The following is a 22,664-nucleotide window of genomic DNA, read 5'->3' as shown; positions in this document are numbered from 1 at the left end:
TCTGACAAGACATCTCAGGAATTATGGCAGAGTTGGGTAATTTTATAGCCTGATAATGTTTTTACTAACATGCTTTTGTTTCTAAAACGAAATTTTTAAATACACAGCTATAGGCACAATACTTGACCTATATAATTTCACTTATCTCTCATTGAGAACAATAGTAGTTTTTCCATAGATTTGAATTTTTTAAAGGTAATGCCTGACATAAATTGAGCTCTCAAAAACCAGCAGCTACTCTTATTATCATCATTGTACTAAGCATCTATTATATATATAACACAAGGATAGATCCTTTCTTTATAAACCAAGTCCATGTTCCTAGAATAATTTTAGTCATTGATCTTTGGCTGATTTAGTCTTCATTTAGAGGATAATTCCATGGATTTATACTCTTACTTACCTATTATTGCATTTTCTTTCAAGTTTTTCTTCATAAAAGAAGGGTTTTTGTATGTTTGAGTATATATGAATTATAAAAACATAGCTTACACTATTACAAAAATTCAGATGGAATTGTGTTAATATATTGTCCAGTGCCACTGCAAGTGAAATTTTATCTGCCACTACCCAAATGGGATATTCTTTCAAGTTATTATTGAACTATTCTTGGGATCGTAATCAACCTATGTTTGAGTTTAAATTCTATGTAGAACATGGAATATTCTAACCATAAACAAGTAACATTTTCACTTTTACCCATAGCTATATACCACATAACAATGCTTTAGTCAATTGTGGGCCATTCATACAACAATTGTCCCATGAGATTATAATGGAACTGAAACATTTCTGTAACCTAGTTACATGACAGTCAATGTAACATGATAGAGCAATGTACCAATCTCAGATGTGTTTGTGGTGATGATGGTGTAAACAAGCCTATGTGTCTCCAGTCATATAAAAGTATAGCACAAATAACTAGGTACAGCCAATCAAATTGCTATACTGATCTGAAATAATATTTTATGCTTAAGTAGGTAATTGAATCTTTTTTAAAATGACAGTATATGATACTGATGATGATAATAAATTACTGTTACTGGTTTATGTAATTATTAGAATATTATTGCTGTTTTAGAGTGTGTGGCTTCTATTTATAAAAATAAAAGCTTAGGGTGAAACAATATGCCATATTACCCAACTGCATCTCATGTGTACCATGTCTGTGGAGTCATTAAGAATGTACATCAAGTGATTGACCTACACATTCTAGGTTTAAGTAAGTATACTCTGTGATGTTCACATGATGATAAAAATCACCTAATTATATATGTCTCAGAACATATCCTCATCCCTAAGTGATACATGGCTATACTTAAGTTTGCTAATTATCTGCATCCAAGGGAGTTCAATCCCACAGAAGGTTCATCAAGAGAAAGTTCAGGAAAGAGGTAACAACTATCCTCTCATTTTAAACTTTGATTAGGGTTATGGAAAAACAACTGAATTATTTTATAGTTTATTCCAGGAGTGCCTGGATCTTGAGGCAAAGGAGCACATCCTCAATTTCATTTTTACCTTTTTTGGTTTCTATGCAAATGCCTGTCAAAGAGCATTGATAATTTAGTATTAGGTGTTTTTCCCCTTCTCCTTGATTTAGTTACATTGGAGAATTTGTGATTTAATTATTGAAAACAGCTTTCCCACTTCTCCCTGAGGTTAGATTTTTTTACCTATATTTTGGCAGTATAATTGGGTTATAAGCCAGTGGTTGCAAGTAGAAAAGTGAACACTAATAAGATTTAAATCTAAAGGTTTTTAAAGTGGCCAAGCTAATTTTCCCAGAGATAATATCTTTAGATATCCTTTTCAGAACTGCAAAACAATATTCTATATACCAAATTTATGTGAGTTGAAGTACTTACTTCATATATATCATTAATTAATCAGACCATGTTCAGGATACAAAATCTCAATAGGTTAAGGGATCTAATTCCTAGATTACAAGGCTTCAAACTACTCAAGCACAGAGTACTTGCACTCAGTGCTGGCTGTGATGAAGCTGGCTTCATGAAAACCCTTTTGGAAAGAACCACCTTGAGCAGTGTGGCTGAATTAAATGCCAATCAAATTGCATACTGATTTGAAATAATATTAAATTTACTTTAAGCATAAGTTTTATGCTTAAGTAGGTAACTGCATCTTAAATGACAGAATCATAAGCCATTTCAACCCTTGTCAAATTGGGCACAATTCTAGTAAGAGAACAAAGTACTCTCTGTTTTCTGAAATGACTAAACCTGGACAGTTTTTCTGATATTAAGAGTTGGTTAGATCCATAACCTCAAATGAACTGTGATCACTGTCTATCTGAAAATGTGTGTTTCCTCTCTCATTTGCATACAGTTTAACGAAATATGACTGTTTTGAATATAGCATGACATTTACTTCCTTTATGTCATTTATTTTATTTTACTATACTCTGATCACCATTTTGACATTGTGTCTGTTTCTATCTATCTAAAGCTAATTGACCTGTCATGAAGTACAACAGTCCAATGAGTTAGATACTTTTATCCTGGCCACTTTACAAATGGAGATGTAGAGATACAGAGACAGTTACATGCTCAAATCATAAACTTATGTTTCATTACTCTTTGAATTTGTTTTCTATTACTGCCATAAAAAGATTGCCACAGCTTCAAACGCTCACTCTCTCACAGTTTTGTGGGTTAGAAGTCTGACATAGATCTCTTTGGGCTAAATTCAAGGTGTTGGCAGGTCTGTATTCTTTACTGGAAAATCTGGGAAAGGATCCAGTTTGCACTCAAACTCTTAGCCTAATTCAGTTCGCTGCAGTTATAAGAGTGAGGTCCCCATCTCCTCCTTGGTTACCAGCCAGGAGTCAGTGTTTGCACTTAATGGCTATTTGTATTCCTTCTCTTGTCTTCCATGAGATCCTAGAGGCTTCTCTCCTGTCCTTACATGTGGCCCCTAATTCTGAGAACCATCTGTGGTGGCTCAAGTCTTTCTCAAGCTCATAATCTGTCATGTTTCTCTGACTCCAGACAGAGAAAGTACCTATAGAATTAGATTTGGTCCATCCAGATATCTATGATGATTGCTCTGTTTAAGGGGGTAGTAGCCATAATTACACCTGGAAATTTCCTTTTCCCACTTAAGCAACCTATGAAAGTTCTAGGGAGTACATGTGAATATTGTTGGAAAGACCATTATTCAGTCTGCCATACTATTATTCAATCTTTATATTGTTTCAGTTTCACTTATACTGATAATTCATTTATAGGTAATTTACTAGAGTAGAGGTAATTTATTCCAATCAACTGAGGAGTAAGAATCTTTAATCAAATTGTAAACATGATAATCGAGGACATAAGCAGATCTCCACCTTTTCTTTAGTGTTTCTTTAGTGTTCACCTTTTGAATTTTCCTAGGAAAGTTATCATATATGAGACAATTATAGAAAATGAAAGAAGAAAAGAGGTAGTCACCACTAGGTCAAGAGGGTGTATCTACCAAAATCTTCTCACTTCTTATTTTGCTGTGTATTAAACAGAAAAGCAGAGGAAACAGTATGCAATTCCTTGGTAACTTTCAAGAAGTTGAATACATTTCTTTCTACATTTGTCCTAAATTTTATAATTATAGGATGCTGTTCCAAATAGTTTTATTCACTCAATTACTCTTTCTCAGTCGCTGCTGGAGAATTATGTGATAATGCACCAATGAGGCATAAAGTCCTTTCTTTATATAACTATTGGTCATGAATAATGATTTACCAACCCACAGGAACTCATTCCAATTAACGATACTATTCATTCTTGGTTTATAAATTATTCACAAAAGGCATACTAATTAATTCAACCTGAGTGATGATCAGAAATAAAATCTTGAGCTGGCTTAGGGGTTCCTTAATATGTTTTATTCATCCTATTGACAACGGCTTAGAGTCAATGTTAATGAAGCCAAAGGAAAAAATATGTAATAGAAGGGGAATGTCATAAGGAACAGTATACATAATAGAAACAGATAGTCAAGAAATTGCAAAGGAAGTGGTGATCTATTGATATTCTTGGAATTTATGGTCCTTTGAAAAACCAGAGTCAGACAAACAAGCAGAAAATAGTGAAAAGAAGTTAATTTAAGAGCCTATAAGAATGAAATTCTCCCTTTGTAATTCAGGGCTAGAATACCTTAGTTTTCAAGTAATTTCCCCTCTTGAATTAAGTTCTGAGAAGAAATCATTTTTCTCAATAAATGTCGTTTTTCAATAGATGTCTCATGTTGTTTTCAGGAAAGAGATGTTGTAACGTACTTCATGCAATTATGGAATCATTAAATCAAAAATTGTAAGAGATTTTGAATTTTTTTTTCTTTTTGGTACTGGGATTTGAATATTTGAGATGATATTTAAGAATATGTCATTGTTACATCTAATGAACTTAGATGGATTACATGGTATGTTCCTATATGATAGAGTTGTTGTATTTTTTTAAAATGATACATGCTATATTTCAGGACAAGAATTATCCAGGTCACTGGAATAGTCCAGAAAAGAAGCCTGTTATTTTAAATAGAGTATGTGGATCATTTATATTCAGCTGAAGAAATAAAAAGAAATAAAAGTCCACAAAATAATGTCATAAATATATAAAATCTTCCATGACTCATGGTATATTAGTCAGCTTTTCACCACTGTGACCAAAATGTCTGACAAGAACAATGTGGAAGAGAAAGAGTTTATTTTATTTTAGCTCATGGTTTCAGAGGGTCAGTCTGGTTAGCTGGCTCTAAGGGGAAACAGGGCAGAAGGCATGGCAGGAGAAATTCACTCACCTTATAGCAACCAGGAAGCAGAGGGAGAGAGAAGGGGCCTGGGACAGCAATACTCCAAGGTCAGGCCACCCCACCCCTGAACACGGTGGCACACTTCCTCCAGTTTAACTGCCAACATTTACCAGCCAACAGTCCCTTCAGCTCTTGTGAATTAATACAGCAAATATATGAATCCACTGATAAGGTCAGAGCCATAGTCATTGCTCAGAACCTCCAGCTTTGAACCTTCATGCAATGGAGATCATTCATTCAAAATATGAGCTTTTGGGAAGATGTTCCAGATCCAAACTAGGAGATGGCAAGTGGTAGCTCTAAGCCAAAGATTGATAGTACTTGGCCTGAAGGCATCTGGAAGTAAATGGGACACAATTCAATCAGAGTAGCATTATAAGTGTCTGATAGAAAGTAGAAGAGTTCTAGACAAGACTAGTCAAAAAAGTTGAGCTACTATAGCGATACAGCCACATCAACATTTATAGCTGGACAACTCACATTAGCCAAGTTAGTAAATCAGTTCAGGTGTTATCAACAGATGAATGAATTAAGAAAAAATTGGTATATTCAACAGGGGTTTAACTCAGCCATGAAGAAAAATAAAATTATGGCATTTTCGGGTAAATGGGTTGAACTGCAGAGCATATGCATGCTATGTGAAATAAGCCAGACCCAGAAAGTCAAGGGTCAAATGTCTTCTCTCATATGCAGAAATTTTACTAAAATAAGAAAAAAAATTAAAAGCTGAGGCAGAAGATCCCATGAAAATGGAAGGTAGAGTGAACTAAAGGAAGGGAATTGAGGGGGAGGTAGGAGGGACAGCAAAAGGGAGGAAAGGTGGAATGAAATTGAGTAAACTATGCTATATGAATATACCACAGTGAATTTCACCTTTATGTATATGTACGAAGCAGTAAGTAAAAATAAATAAATAAATAAATAAATAAATAAATAAATAAATCTATAAACAAATAGAAGGAAGACCAGCAAAGTAGAGGAATGGAAACCTCGAGAAGGCAGAGGGTAAGGAAAGGGGAAAAGGGGAATTACTGGGGACTGAAGGGGAGTAAATTATGTTCCATGCTTGTATGTTCATGTCAAAAGGGACATCAATATTTTATATGTATGTGTGTGTGTGTGTGTATATATATATATATGTAAAATGTTTGTATATAAAAATCATTAATAAAAAAACATTTAAAAGTTGAGCTTTAAAAACATTGGGGGGAGTTCCAATTCCCTCTGCTTAAAGGGCATAAAAGAAGAAGAAGAAATACATAACCTAAATTAAGTGCTGACTTGGTGCTAATTACCTTCAAGCTACAGACCTTTATTGTTTGTGTCTCAGGTAGAAATTGAATTTAGAGAGTAGAGGGAAGCTGATTATTGAAAGTAAGAACAAGAGCATCCAAAAAAAAAAAAAAAAAACAGGCAAAAAGGCCAATTGTAAGTGTTACTGTAAAAGTTCTCAAATTATGAATGCCACAATTCCTTGAACAGCATAGTAAAAATGGAGATTATGGTCCATCACCCAGATTGATGCCCTGGATTATGTTTTATAAAGCATGAGAAATCATCTGAGGACCATACCTTGAAAAATGGTTGGTGATTAGGAAACAGTGTTTGGAAACAGACCCTCAGTTGTATACCAATACCTCCATATCTTGACTGTGAAACTCTGAGCAAGTTTCTTAAATTCCACTATCACAGCTTCCCAGAATAAAATCATAATCAATTATAATTCACAAGTTTGTCATAAGGACTAAATAAAAAAATAGTGCATGATACATTTAATATTTGCTTACAGAAATTAAACAATATTATTAGAGCTGAGGAGCAGGCTAAGCCTAATGATGAGTTGGGGAAATTATTGTGCTTCTTTTCCTCATTCTGATTGGCAAAATTTAAAAATTTTACTTCTCTCTGATTTATTAACAAACTTTTCACAACATGTTATAAACATTAAATGAAGGAAATTTAGTCTCTGGGAGTGGTTTAATAAAGCAAAAACAGAGTCATATCGCTTGTTTCCTATATTTTTGAAAGTAACAAAGAAGGATAGTGAATACATAACTAAAGGTGTAAGTAGGACTCAATTATCTGATGACATAATGATGTCATTAGATCTGGTGGATGCAAAGATTTGAGGTACAGAAGAAGGGACTGTTAAGTTTTAACAGGTGAGTTCCAAAATTTATATTTTCCAATAGAGTATTTCATATTTAATATTATGTATACTAAAAAAGAGAAAAAAGCAAATTTAAAAGAGTTTAAAATTTAAGTTTGAGATACTGTCATAACAAACAATAAATTTGTACTTTAACTCATAAAAGGAAAAAAAAAAGAAAGAAAGATCAAGCTTAAGCTACAACATGTGTTTCTGCCAGTAAGAATAGCCAAAAGAAAAATAAATAGAAATAATTATAGTAGAACATAGAGGCATTTTAAAAGTTGACAATAAAAGCAGTAAAAATTTAATAAACTCAGTAAAAATATTAGTACTTCAATTATTTTTAGTACTTCTGTACCAAATCCATGTTACTGTATACTGAGCATTTTCAGTTTCTCTAATTATGCAATTTGGTTAATATTATAATAAACCTCAAATATATTTTTTTTCCAATGGAATGTTTAAAGTAATTTCTTATAAACAAAGTAAAGGGATGTTCATTATTTTAAGGTCCAATGGAATTCTAATCTCTAATTACCATTAATGACAAAGAACTCTTCTCCCTCTCTACATTGTAACATATTTCAAGTGTAACAATTACCTTTTAAATATGTGAACTAAATCTTACCTCAAAATATTGCTATGAGGTTTAAATATATGGTACTAAGGATTGTCTAGAACATGAAGTAGGTCCTCAATATTAACTCATAATTACTCTTCAAGTTCCTAAAGTTGGCAAGCACTCGATAAAATATGCAACAGAAACAAACTTACAAAAATATTAAACATTACGGCCTAAATTATTTAAGCCTCTAGTGGAAAAATAGCCAAAAGAGTAATCAAATATATGACTCATAGTTTTTGAAAAGGAAAAATAGAAGAATGTACATGTAAAATAGAATTCAGGCACACTATATTATTTCAAATAAACTCAGGCACATTATAATACTATTTAAAATATAAAAGAAAATCACATTTCTTAATTTATTAATAACCAAGGCAAATATTGAAACTAAACTGAGGAAAACTAGAAGCAAAAATTAGTGAATTCCATGATTTATAAACTATATTAGAGGATTAGAAATTGAGTTCCCATAATCCCCTAATGCATGGGGATTCCAGAATATTAAGTCCATTTTCAGTATGCTTTAATGTGACTCCCATGGTGAGGGGCAGTGCTAGGGAAAGGTAAAAAGAGAGAGAGGTGGGGGTTGGGGAAGGAGAGAAGAGCAGAAATTGTGGGTTTCAAAGTTCTTCCAAAGGAGAATTTTAGTAGAATACATTTTATTTGAAGAATTGCTATGGTTGTCTAATAAGAAATTATTATATTGCATGTGTGTTGTTTAAAATAGCCAGATCTCCATCTTTCTTTCTTTTTATAGCTTCTTTTCAGATTTCTTCTTTGTTCCAAAGCTCCCGGCTTTGGTTTTCATGTCCTCACACTGCACCACCACCCAATATCCACTTGCAGTCTTTTAAGATCACCAAGTCATTATCCCATCTGCTTTCTTTTTTCTCGACTAGTTTAAGTTACATGAACATAACTACACTCAAGGAATGTGAAAGTGGAATTTTCTATAGTGTAAGGAAGGAGAAGAAAGAGGAACTTTTAGTGAGTACTAGTCTCTATTACATATTCAAACTTATTTTTCTGATCAGAAACTCCATCTTCAACTTCATTTTCTTGTATTCCACCCTCTGATACAATGTTGTTGTTGTTTTTAATTCTCAGCTTACTCTCTTTAGTACCCCAACTAAATTCTTCAACCCCATGAGAACCTAACATCTACTGCTCCACCATTACTGCTTCGTTATCACTTATACTGCCTCATCTTTTAACACTTCTTAACCTGCTAGAGTCAATGGTCCAGTATTATAATAAATACCAGGTATATGTACTTAGTTCCCATTCTCTATCCTACTTTATTTGTTGTATTTTAGTAGGGAAAAAAAAACAAAGCCCAATCTTATTAAATTCAGCTGTCAGTCCCCTCTGTACCTGCAAACAGAGCTGACAGGTTTATTGCTAAATGTACTAACGCTAATCTCATCAGGCTTAGGGCTGCCCATCATTCTTACTACTTTTCTATTGTTTATTCATTATTCTGTGTTTCAACAACCTCTCCAAAATTTATCCATCCTCAAACCTACACCAAGTTTCGATCTTCTTTTTCAGCAGATAAGCGTCCCATAATTTAGCTTATTTTAATTATTTTTGTAAAGTATATCTTATATACATAAAGCAGATAAGATGTTCATTGAAGAAATATGAATGGTCTGAAAAGAATTTACATTACCTTTCACAGGAACTTCCCCCACCCCCCACCTCATCACTAGGCAGCTTCCTGTGCCCCTTTCTAAGGGAATATTTTCTGCTTGTTTTTCAAATCCCATTTTTTTATCCATTCAAAAACTTTGTTGTGGCTTTTCCTTAGCTCTATATCTCCTTTCAACTACTGTCCCATTTGTTGCTCTTGTTAGTGCTTTATTATTGTTCCTTTCTAAATTAAACTCTGAATGATATCCTAGTTTTACTCCTTCCTTTTACCCTTGAGCATATTGCTATTAGTCTTGAATCCTAGCATTCACCAAAACTGCTCCTGATGATTTCCATGCTGCAAAATACAAATTTATTTCTCAACTCATTTATATGGTTCTTCTCTAGTATCTGACAGTTGATCATTTCATCCATCTGAAACACTTCAGATGACTTGCAGGATATCATACTACCACTTGCTTCTCTAGTCCTCCTTCATTTTTCTACTTCTCTGCTTCTTCCACCCTCACCAACTTGCAAGTGATAGAGCCCCTTAGGTGCCCCTGTCCTTTTTTGTTTTTGTACTTATATTCTCTCTCTTGGTAATCCCATTTCTGTGAGTTTAAATACTATCTATACACTGATGGTCCAAGTTATATTCCCTACTTAAACCTCTTCTGTAAACTCTAGGCATATTAGTTAAAAAAAAAAAAAAAAAAAGAAAGAAAAGAAAAAGAAAAGTGCTACACTGACAACTTGGACAAGTTCCCAAACTGAACATTTAATCTCTACTGTAGATATGTTCATCTGGCACTCTTCTTTATCTTATCACAGAAGAACTCCACCTTATCAGTCTAATAGGTTAAAAAAAATAGTCATTCTTGATTATTCTGTCTTTATCCAACAAATCAAAATGTCCAATTTGGTACAAACTATATTAGGAACCTTACTATTCCTTACCACTTCAAGGACTATTAACCTGACTCAACAGCTCTTATCTATATCCCTGCAATAGCCTTCTAACTCATCTCACTCTTTCTCCTTTGTTAACTTACAGCTTACTGTCAACACATAAGCCAGAGTGATCCAGTCAATGAAACTCCTCTGCTCCAAATGTCTCTCATCTCTTCAGTGGCTTTCCATCTCACTTAAACCAAGAGTCAAGGTTTTTACAATGACCTGCTAGCTCCTATACTTTTATCTAATTCATCTCCCACTTTGCCCCACTCTTCACACTGCTTGAGTGGCACTGACTTCCTTGATCTTCCCCTAATACACTAGGCCCTCTCCTTTCTAGGTGCCTGTATCCTTCTTCTCATGTACATTCCCATGCCTGTCACCTTTATCTTCTTCAAGGTTTTTGCTCAAAAGTCTCATTCCCAGAGTCACCCCTCCCACCCATGTTGTTTCAAATGAAATACTGCATTCCATCTAACAACTCTTCGCCCTAGATGCTACAACCACTCCCCTTCCTTGTATTATTTCATAGCAGTTACTACTTCTTGAGTGCTGAATATCTCTGTTCTAATTTCTCCATTCTCCAATTCTCCGTTATGGTAAAGGTTTTACAATTTTGTTCTCTGACACATCTTCAATATGCAGAAAAGAACCTGTCATATAACTGATACTTTATAAATACTGATTGAATAAATGTATAGAAGAAAATGAAAATAAATATATAGGGCAGGATATACTTGTAAGTCTCCATAAAACTTCAATTTGCTAAGTTAAAATATGTAAAACAGGAAGCACAGATTTTGATCAACAAATACTAATTTCCTCCCCATGTCTTTTGCATATCTTATATTAGTGATGGTGAATTAGAGCCTCAATAAATTAATGACACTTATTTCTGGGAAACACATTAAAAGCCTGGTGTGGAGACAAGGACATATCCCCTTGAGTTCTTGCATCAGGAGTAAAGGCCCTACCAACTCTCTTGGGCATTGGAAATTAAGAATCAATATTAATAGCAGTCATCTGTGAGAAGTTCTAGGACTGAGAAGAGTGAATTATATTAAAAGTGTGGAGAACATTACTATTCTGCCACTTCCAATGCTAAAGTATTTGAAAATGAAATAGGGACATATCCTCAGTTTAATTCAGACCAATTAATAGGTATAAAATTGCTCCTGTTTTCTGACACTGGAGATTTTAAAACAATAGTAATAATCTAAACCCTTATTTTAAGACCACTTCATTGTCAGAAGTGGCCAATTACAACATAAGACGAAAACATTTTCATTTACTTGCTCAAACTTGAGAAATGGAGGTTGCTCTGCTCATCACTGGGCATAATAAGCTATACAAAATAACTGTTTCCACTGATGTTATAGAAGGAAAACAGTTCCAATGTCTCTTTATCCCTAGCTCTTACTGAAGAATCTTTACAAATTCAGACACAGCTCTGCCACTACCCAATTGTGTATTGATAGGCAATTACCTTTGCTTTGGCTGCCTCGGCTAAGATAAGAGACCTCTTGCCTTTGGCTGACTATTAGTTAAAACAGCCTTTAAGACAACTTTCCGCTCATAAATTTGGGATTCTGTGAGCTTGCAAATTGGAGCACCTAACAGCCCTTGAAGTATGTGATATGTCAGTGAGAGCAGCAGTGGCCTCCATGCTAATGAGGCCAGATGTTGGAGCTGACCCCCACCTGAAGTTCTGAAGCTCAGCAGGCCCTCTTTCCAACACAAGCTATCTGAATGACTATGGGTTTGCATTTCTTAGAATCCACCCTGTGCAATCTTGGAGCATTAAAGTCAGGAAAAGATGCAGAATCATGGGGAAACTGGAGTGTCTCCAACATTTTGAAATGAGGGGCAGCCTTGACAGCCAAGGCCTGATGTTGTCTTAAGCTGCATCAGCTTTATTCTCCTTCTTTGTGACAAGGTACTCCATGAAAAATGCCTCTATTTTGTTTTCTTCTTGCCAGCTCTTTTAGCTCATCATATTTATTACTTTGGATGTGCCACCTGGTGTCAGGAGAGGTATTGGAAGGAAATCAAGGTCCTGGTTAAGTAAATTCTGTCAAATTAGACAGGGTCACAGCAGACCTCCAGTTCACTAGAGAACATTAATATGGCTATGAGGATGCCAGAGATCTGGGAGAAGCACATCCTGTCAGCTCTGCTCTCACAAAATACCCATAGCCTGACCATTACTCTCTACCTGACAGATACCATGGTAATCCAGGCCTTTGTGCTCTCTCCCCTAGAATGCTACAGTGCTCCTCAGACACTCTATTTCCTCTCTTGCTCACTTCCTCTGCACAGAATGCATCATGACCTTTTAAAATATGACTCAGATCATTTTACTCTTGCTCAACATCTCACATGGCTTCCTGACACTTTCAGAATAAAATCCAGACTCCCCACCATGAACTATGGAGCCCATGTGACGTGGGCCTTGTCTTTCTTTCTGACATCCTTTCCTCTCTCTTTTTTCCCTACTGTAAACATCCAGGACTTAACACTGTGCTATGGACATACACAGGGCTCTCTCCACTCTCAGCACCTTATCTCAAGAGTTTTTGCTTTCCAGAAGAGAGTTCTTCCAGTTATTTACTTGGCATTCTCTCTCCAATTTAGATCTAAGCTGCAATATCAGCTTATCAGTCATGTTTTTCACATCAATTTTCTAACAAAAAGTAGTTTTTACTCTACCAACTTTCCCGATTTCATCTTTTGCTCTTCATAGCAATACCTGACATAACATTATTCATTTTTGCTTATTTTCATATGTCCATCAATCATATTCTACCATAAATTGATAACAGCCTAGTGAAAGAGACATCTTTGACTCAATGCTCTATCACCAGTGCCCAGAATGGGATCTGACACATATTAAGCACCAATTCAATATATATTTAAAGAAAGAAAAATCAACAATGAATCCTTTGATTTTTTTATATTATTTAATAAAATCAGAATGATCAGGCACTTAGTGATAAAGTTCATTAACCTGAATCAAGAGCCTGCAAATTGTGGTCCAATGGCTATATTTTACCTCTCTCCCATTTTGTTAAAAAAAAAAAAATTATTACTATGCATGCTCATACTTACTCATTTATTATTATCTATGGCTGCTTTTAAGAAATGTTGAGAAAAATTATGGCTTGAAAGTAACTTCCAGAACCCAAACCGGCCTCTGCATTTTCACAATGACTGCCTATCTTTAATTCTTGTTTCATAATCAGGGTTTTTCTTGAGGTGATGGTGATATACAGAGAAAATGTCTGAGGATACTTTGTTTCCAAGTTTGACAACAACTTAGAGAAATATTATTTGAATAAGGGGATTTTATTTAATTTTTAAATTTCCTTCAGAGTTCCCTGCCCAAACCATTTCTTTTCATATTTTACTTAGACATTTCATGAAGACTGTTTCCCTTGGAAACATCTCCCCTTGGAAACTTGTGACCTTTCCTGGGTAGATGAAGAGGATTGTTGCTTGGTGGATGAGAAAGATCTTTTGGGCCCAAATTCATTTTTATTGCTTCATCAATAAAAATGGGGCTAATTTTCTGATATAAATATTTCACATCAGGAAATCTAGGCCAAATACATACCTCTTATCCTCAAGTATTTGTTGTTGATATTATTTGTTTGTTTGTTTGTTTTGGTCTTGTTTTTTGATCCTTAGAATTTTTAATGAACAAACTTATTCTCTGTCCAACTTGTGTGACATAACATACAAGAAATAATCACATGACCCTGAAATAAATAGCTCAGCCTTTAAAGTCACACAAACTTGTATTAAAATCAATGGTTAGCTGGTTACTGGTCTGGGATCCTGAATATAATGCCTCTCTTTTCTTTTATTTAATTGATTTTATTTTGTTAAATACATGACAGCAGAATGCATTACAATTCTTATTACACATATATACCACAATTTTTCATATCTCTGTTTGTATATAAAGTAGGTTGAAACCCAATCCGTGTCTTCATACATGTACTTTGGATAATGACGTCCATCACATTCCATCATTCTTGCTAATCCCCTGCCCCCTCCCTTTCCCTCCCACCCCTCTTCCCTATCTAGAATTCATCTATTCCTCCTTGCTCCCCCCTCCCTTTCCCACTATGAGTCAGCCTCCTTATATCAGAGAAAACATTTGGCATTTGTTTTTTGGGGATTGGCTAACTTCACTTGGCATTATCTCCTCCAACACCATCCATTTACCTGCAAATGCCATGATTTTATTCTCTTTTATTACTGAGTAATATTCTATTGTGTATATATGCCACATTTTTTTAATCCATTCATCCACTGAAGGGCATCTAGATTGGTTCCACAGTTTAGCTATTGTGAATTGTGCTGCTATAAACATTGATGTGGCTGTGCCCCTGTAGTATGCTGTTTTTAAGTCCTTCCTTTTGGATGGTGGATAACAGCCCACACACAGGTGAAAATTAAGATCATTTAACATATTTTTGATATGCAATAAATGAGAAATTCCTCCTCTGTTGCATATAAAGCAAACATTTTAAGTTCCAACATATAAGTTTTCATGAATTATTAAAGGAAGATAAATTAGCAGATACTTTTGATGCCCTATCAACAGAATGTTGTCACTCACCACTCCAAGGCATACCAACTAACTTCTTGCTACAAGTAGTTGCCAATATCAAAACAATTACTTCCTCTGGCTAAGGGAGATGCTCAGTTCTTGTGAAGGTTGAAACAAAAGTACTGGAAAACTGGGATCTCCAGAGGCAGTTGTATATCTGAGCTGTGTGTACCAGTACACAAGTACTGACGATTACATTTTCAGGATTATTAAAAGCCAGTTCTTAGTCATGGCCACTACTAAATTTTATATAAACTTAACCAGAACAATGAGAATTTATATTCCATATATTTATAATATGGCAAAATACATTCTAATATCATGTATAACTAGTTGGAACAAATTTTAAAAATTTAAAATTTATATAAATTTATAAATAAATAAAACATATTAAAAATAAGGGTAAATTATGTTTAAAACTCATAACTGCCTGAAAAGTTTTCATTTCACTCATCTCTTCCTTGGAATGTTTTGAGTTCTCCTTGTATCTCCTTGTATCTGGGTGAAAATTCTATGTGATTGTGAGTTATTGTACATCTCTTCCGAAATCAACATTATGCAATGACATCTTACAGCTTGATACTGGCTCTGGTGAGAGTACTTCTGCTATGGATATTGGCAAAAGCTATAATCAGGGTAATCATTCAGAGAGCTAATTTTTAATCATATAAGTAGTACACTATGCCCAACACTCAAACCAAAACAGATGGGAGTGATTAGATGAGCCTCCTCATCCCTTTGGCTGGGGACAAATTGAAGCTGTCATCTATCCTCTGCCCTCCAGGCTTTCCTCGAAGATTAAGTTCCACACCCTCAACAGTGGTAAGAAATACAGGACAAAGGAGGGAACTGGCACAGGTAAGACCACAGTAGTGGTTCCCACTGATAATTGAGGCTTAATAGTACCAGAAATTGCCATTGAACTGGAATCTCTAGTGTTTTTTGCAAAGATGGGTCTCCAGAATAACAGGCGCAAAGTGGCAGTAATTAACCATCAGAGGAAAAGAGATGACAATAATATGCCAAGGTCAAAATAGCAATAAGGGAATCTGAAGTCTCAGTTCATGAATTGTCCTTTTCCAACATAATAAATTTAATTTTTTTCTTATTTGATCTGATTTTCTTTCTGGCACATATATTTGAACTGATTTTCCAGAGTCAAAAGAATGATGGTAATATTTCAAATGCAGATGCTCTGAGAACAACTTTAAAAAATCAACATTTGTCTAAAAGAGTTCATGACACAAGACTGCACTTTTAAAAAAAAAATTGTATTTAAGAAATATGTTTCTAAACTTGGAATGGAACCACCATTTGACCCAATTATCCCACTACTCGGTTTATACTCCCAAAATTTAAAATCAGTATACTTACAGTGATGCAGCCACATCAATGTTTATAAGAGCTTCAATTCACAATAGCTAAATGATGGAACCAACTTAGGTGCCCTTAAACAGATGAATGAATAAAAAAAATGTGGTATATATACACAATGGGATATTACTCAGCTTTAAGAAGACAAAAAATTATGGCACTTGCCAGTAAATTGATTGAAATGCAGAATATCATGCTAAATGAAATAAGTGAATCCCGAAAAACCAAAGGTTGAATCTTCTGATATGTATATGCAAACTCACGATAAGGGGGAGGGATGAGGTAGGGAAGAACAGAAGTACTTTGGACCAGACAAAGGGAAAAGAAAGAAAGGGACAGGGAATGGCAATATGAAAGATATTTAATGAATAGGACATTACATTCCTATGTGCATACATGATTACATGACCAATGTAATTCTATATCATGTCCAACCAGAAGAATCAGACTCCTTATATGTATAATATGTCAAAATACATTCTGTCTTCATGTAGAACTAGGAAGAACATATAATTTTTAAAAAGAAATGGTTTCTAGTTTTTACTTTATCCTTTGCATTTAACATCAACACTAAAAAAGAAAAGTTGGTGCAAAAGGTTTATATAAGCATAAGGTTTATATAAGGTGAAAGCACCTGGTTTAAATAGAAGGAACAGTAATCTGACTTTTAGGAGGCCCATGATCACTAGCTCAAACCCAGATATAACTAGCACTGTGATCCTGAGAAAGTCGCTTAATCTTTCTGGGCCTCAGGTCTTCAATTTTCATGCAAGATTTTGAATATTATCCAAGAAATTCCTCTCACATTCCCACATTACTGATCATTTAATCCCATCAATTGTACCAGCTAAGGATCTCTGGAAGCCTACCTCTTCTCTAACTCTTTTGTTTCTTGCCTTCATTTAGTTTTCTATTGTCTCATATCTAAAATCTCAAGTTAGTTTTTATTCATTGAATAAGTAGTTTCTTAATGCTTACTATCTATTAAGAAATGTTTGAGGGTTTATGAATACATCCTTAGCAAGATAAATAAGATTCCTTGTTTCTCCAGGATTCCCTTCTCAAAAAGAAAAAAACAAAATAGTAAACTAAAAATGACATATTTGGGAGTTATTAAGACAATGTAAAAAACAATATATAGAAGATTAGCATAAGTTACCCTGTACGGATAAGGGCTTACTTCACCCTGGGTGTACACCCAAGTCTCATGAGGAGATATTATTTAAGATGAAACCATCAAAAAGCTATAGCTGTGTAAAATAAGAAGCCAGGAACAGCAGATAAGGAAGCAGTGAGCTTAAGGCCACAGAGGGTGTGTGGCAGGGGAGAAAATATGAATTGTAGACCCACCAAAATAACAAAAAATATAAAATTTTGATATTATTTTCAATTGTCTTGAAAACCAAGAAAGGTTTTAAATTTAATGCATATTAAAGCCACAATGAGAACATCTCACTTGCTAGTTTGGAACATATTTAGTTCTGAAAAATACCTAGATTTGGTGAGATTATAGCAGAAAAACAAAAACATTAATATTTTTCTGGTAGAAGGGGAAATTGAAATGATGATTCTGGATACCATTTGGACACATATTTTTTGACTCTACAAAAGGGGTTATATAGACTTCTCCCAGGAGGGAGAAGGGAGCCATATCTGGTATTTTGGTATCCCCAGAAGTGAGAGCATTCTGCCTTTTTATATGTCTTAGGCTTCCTTGGTTCTCCTGCCCTTTTCCCCCCATCTCTTTCCTTCCTGACTTAGGCCCAGGAAATGCTCAGTGGAATGGCCAAAAGGTGGGAAACAGGTGGGCTGGAGTGGCCAGGGAGGAGTGATCTGTGAAGGGGGCCCAGGGTGAATTAATTAGCAACTTTTACAACTCCCTGTAGGAAGGGACAATTTCTAGGACAGGTTACCTTAGCAACAGGTTGGAGCAGGGAGTTCTTGATAAGGGCTCCAACATCTAGGAATTAACATCTCGATCCTTCTATTCTCTAGATACCACCCTTGCCTATCTGCCTAATTCTGGCTTCATTAGGCATATCCCTTGGAAAAAAGTATTAAAATTACATTTACTAGGTGGCATGAATGGAAAAACTCATAGCAGAACACTTTATTATGGGGGAAAAAACTAACAACTAATTGTGGTGTATCTATGAGTGAAACAAATATAGCCTCACTTCCACAAAGATGCATATCTCAAAATACAACATCAATAAGAGAAATAAATATCACAAGAAGGTACATCATATTTTTTTCTATTTTAAAAAGATCAAAACTAGGTAAAACTAAGAGGTTTTAGGATTGTTCATATAAATTGCAAAACTATAGAGAAAAGTAAAGAAATATATAGGAAAGTAGTTACTTCTGACAGGGAGGAGAAGGGGAAATAACTAGTGCTAGGCACACAAGGAACTGGCAAGAAACCAGTACTCTGTCTTTGCTGAGGGAGTGAATAGATGGGTACATACTTTATGATTATTCTTTAAACTGCACTTATTCATTTTACACAATTTTATGTATGAGGTATACAACAATCAATAATTTGCAGAATGATTAATAGAAAAATAAAGTAAAATGAAATGTTCATGCAAAATTGTGGAGTATGCGTTTACATTTGGCAGCCACCACATCCAATTACTCCATTTTAAAGTCATCTTGAAGACTTATAGTCATGGCCCTGTGTACTTGAAAGTACTTGACCCAGTTGCAAATTACATTGACTGCAAAATTATTCAATTATTTTCTGTGTATCCCACTATTTTGCAAGCTTTAAGAAGGTAGGACTTAGATATGTTTTTGTTCATTATTGCATGACTCATGATTAGTCCCAAAATAAACGTTCAATAAACACACATGCTATGAGGATGACCATGCCAGGTCCTACAGGACAGATTATACAGTCAGATTTTATCTTAATAAAAATGGAAAACTACTGAATAGCCTTTATATATGAGTGGGAAATAATATTTAACTATTAAAACGACCATCCTGCATGTCTGGTAAATGAAAGATTGAAAGAGATTAAGAGTGGACAAAATAAGACCATTTAAGACATTGCTTCTGAGGTCCCAATAAAGAGTGAGGGGAGCTTCTGTCTCATTTGACCCTGATGGAGATATGGCAAGGGAAATGGAAATAACGGAAATGATTAAATTGATAAAAATCAGTACAATGCAAAGTCAGCCTGTTAATGTTGAAGAGGGTTTGGGTAAAAATTTTTACCAATAATATTCCCAAGGTTTATTGTGCTGTAATGAATGGGCAAGACTAGTTACAATTTTCCCAGATCATTATTGTTGTAAGATAACCAAGTTTAAGATTGCCAAAGGAAAAAAATGATAGCTTTCTTTTATTATTTATACTATGATTCAGACTATTGTTATTATTTGAATACTGATTTTGTGGTATAATCTAAGTGTAGGTATTAAAATGGCAAGTGGGTATTTGGATTGAAAGCTTTGAAAGACACAAATTCCATAGTCACTGAGTAGAGGAATTTAAAGCCTTGTACATGTGTGACTTAGAAGTTAGCAAAAAGAAAGACCAACACATGAAAAACTCCATCATTTAATAGAAGTGGGGAAAGGATGTTACTATAAAAGGTCAGAAGTATCTATACCAGAAATACACAGGAAAGCATGTGCTGGTGGATGTTGCAACAGACTTTTAAAAGCAAGGAAGGGGCCAAATAGATTAAGTGGTCAATGAATATCACAACTGAAAATTATTAATTGGATTTAGCCAGAGTTGAGAGCTCTTTTTCTATATTATTAAGGTGGATGTTATATTGGAGTAGGTTGAAAAGTAAAAAATAGACAAATTGAGGTAAGAGAGAATCAAAATATAGACATTTTCACAGAAATTTGGCAAAATGAATTAGCATAATTTCACTGATTCCTATATGAGCAATCTTTCCCCTAATCAAAAATCTTCATAAGAATATAGTCATGACCATTTTCATAACCTATACTATTATTTTTCCTATACATACATCCTGAATAGTGAGGAATATGTATCATATATCATCATCTTACCTAAAGATTAATTACTTCTAGTTGATAAGTTTTAAAAACATTCTGATTGGTTATCTATGTTTTCATTTTAACATTTTTAATATCTTGGACATATGAAAAGATGTCAAGTATATTGCCATCTCTAATATAAAATTTGGTATAGTTTGTGAATTTTCTGTCACTGTATAACAAAGTTTCACAAATTTAGCTTAAAAACATAAAACATAGAAAAACTGGATCACTCATACCTTGCTGGTGGCAATGTAAAATTGTATGGCCATTCTGGAATATAGTTTGACAGTTTATCACAAAACTAAATATGCAATTACCATAAGACCTAGATATTGCATTCTTGAGCACTGATCTCAGAGAAAATTAAAACTTACTGTAGCAGACTAAAAATGACCTTCCGCCAACCATAAAGGTATCCATATTCTAATTTATGGAAGCTATAAATGTTGCCAGATTCAAGAAAATTCTTTGCAGGTGTTAAGGATTTTAAAAAGTTGAAGAGGCTGTCTGATCATAGAAGCAGAGAATGGAATGTGAGCAGTCTCTGGAGGCTGAACTGAATTCCCTACAGTTGTAAGACTCAACTCCCCATTTTCTTCCTCACTGTTGGCATGGACTGCTCTTAGCTTCTACAGACTGTCCCCCATGAATCCCTCTACTTTAGAGCCAGCAACAACACAATGAATCCCTCTAGTGCAGGAATCTCCCTGCCTTCTGCTGCTTCTATCAGATGAAGAAAGCACACTGGTTCTAATGAGCCTGAATGGTTAAATGAGACCTGGTAGGTAATCTTAGAATAACCTGATCATCAGTGACTTCAATTATATTTTTGAAGTTCCTTTTGTCACGTAGTATAACATAATCACAGCCTGGTAGCTCATCATAATCATAGTTCTGAGACTAAGGATAAGAAATCTTGGTTGGGGTAAAATACCTGCATCTTAAAACTCAGCTTACTACAGATATAAATCCTGGTTTTACCTAGCTCTTTAATTCATTTATTGATAATTTCATATTAGCCCATTTAATAGTATAAGTTCCTCTGAACTATTTATTACAATTTTTGTGGAAATATTATACCATATATAATTTTTTTCAGAAAAAAAATAAGTATATCACAGTTGTCACCTAAATTTAAATTGGGAATAGTACAAAGAAGAAATAGGAGCTAGACAATAGGAAATCAAAATAGTAGGCCTCCTGTTGATAAGGTTAGAAAGGACTTTGGAGGCCACAATGTTTGAATATGCCATCTCTATGTAAACAAGTAGTTGTAAGTGACTTGGAGACAAAAATTATTCTTGCTTATTTTTTTTAACAAAAATCATTGTTCAAACACACACACATTAAAAAATGTGGTTCTAAGTTTACTTCCAAATACCCTTTTAGATACTTTAGTTATTTTATGAACAAAATGTTAAAATTTAAATATTAATAGACCTATCACAATGATCTCAAATGTTAAAGACAAACCAAGTTTACTAAAAAAAGTTTGGTTTTAAAATTTGTTTTTATTTCTTAAGTTTAATCTTACCTTTAATTGACAAGCTATAACTGTATATACTTATGGGATACAGTGTGATATTTTGATGCATGTATGTATTGTGGAATGAGCAAATCAGGCTAATTACCAACTTCATCATCTCAAATATATATCATTTCTTTGTGGGAAGGACATTTAAAATACTCTTTCAGCTATTATAAACTATATATTATTAGACTGTAGTCCTTGTGCTGTACAGTAGAAAACCAGAATGTATTATTCCTAATTATAACTGTAGCCATTTACCAACTTCTTTACTACCTCATCTTTCCCACTGGTGTCTAGTAACCACCATTCTGTTCTCCACTTCCATAAATTTGACTGTTTTAGATTCCATTGCATAAATTGTATCTTTCATGTTTGTCTCTCTATGTCTGACTTATGTCACATAACCAAATAATCAAATATCCAAATATTTCAAATAATCAAATATCTGATTTTATCTGTGTTGTGAATGCCAGAATTTCCTGGTTTCTTTTTACTAAGGATAAAAAAAAATCCCATTTTGTGTTGTGTTTGATCATTTAGGTTGTTTCCATGTCTTGGCTATTGAGAATAATGCTGAAAGGGACATGGGAGTGCACACATCTCTTCAGCATACTTAACACAACATGACATCCACGCACTTAACAAATTTTAAGTATACGATTCAGTAGCACTAACTGTAATAACAATGTCAATTGCGGATCTCTAGAACTTATTCATTTTAGATCTTCATGTGTGCTAATTAACAACTAGTTAATTCTAGTCCCCCCTTGTCCACATTCTACTCTCTGGTTCTCAGGTTGACTATTTTGAATATTTCAAGAAGGGGTTAAGTATATGTTTTTTTTTAAAAAAAACTTCTATTTGTAGCTCATGAAGTTCTAATAGCCCTATATATCAAATGCAAAACAAAACTTCTATGCTGCTCAACAAATTTTTCT

General features: G+C 34.2%; 1 long non-coding RNA gene across 1 annotated transcript in view; it reads right to left on the bottom strand.

Moving 5' to 3' along the window:
- Positions 1–5,144, bottom strand: part of LOC131424031 (uncharacterized) — a 31,776-nt gene extending 26,632 nt beyond the window's left edge. Inside the window, exon 1 of the long non-coding RNA XR_009226402.1 lies at positions 4,801–5,144. This is a non-coding gene — a long non-coding RNA (uncharacterized LOC131424031). The remainder of the gene's footprint in view (positions 1–4,800) is intronic.
- Positions 5,145–22,664: the final 17,520 nt, after the last annotated feature.

This window comes from Marmota monax, unplaced genomic scaffold (genome assembly GCF_021218885.2).
Source record: "Marmota monax isolate L192 unplaced genomic scaffold, Marmota_monax_Labrador192_F-V1.1 WCK01_AAM20220418_F8-fsc00019, whole genome shotgun sequence".
Taxonomy (NCBI): Eukaryota; Metazoa; Chordata; class Mammalia; order Rodentia; family Sciuridae; genus Marmota; species Marmota monax.
This window is presented reverse-complemented; position numbering and strand designations above follow the sequence as displayed.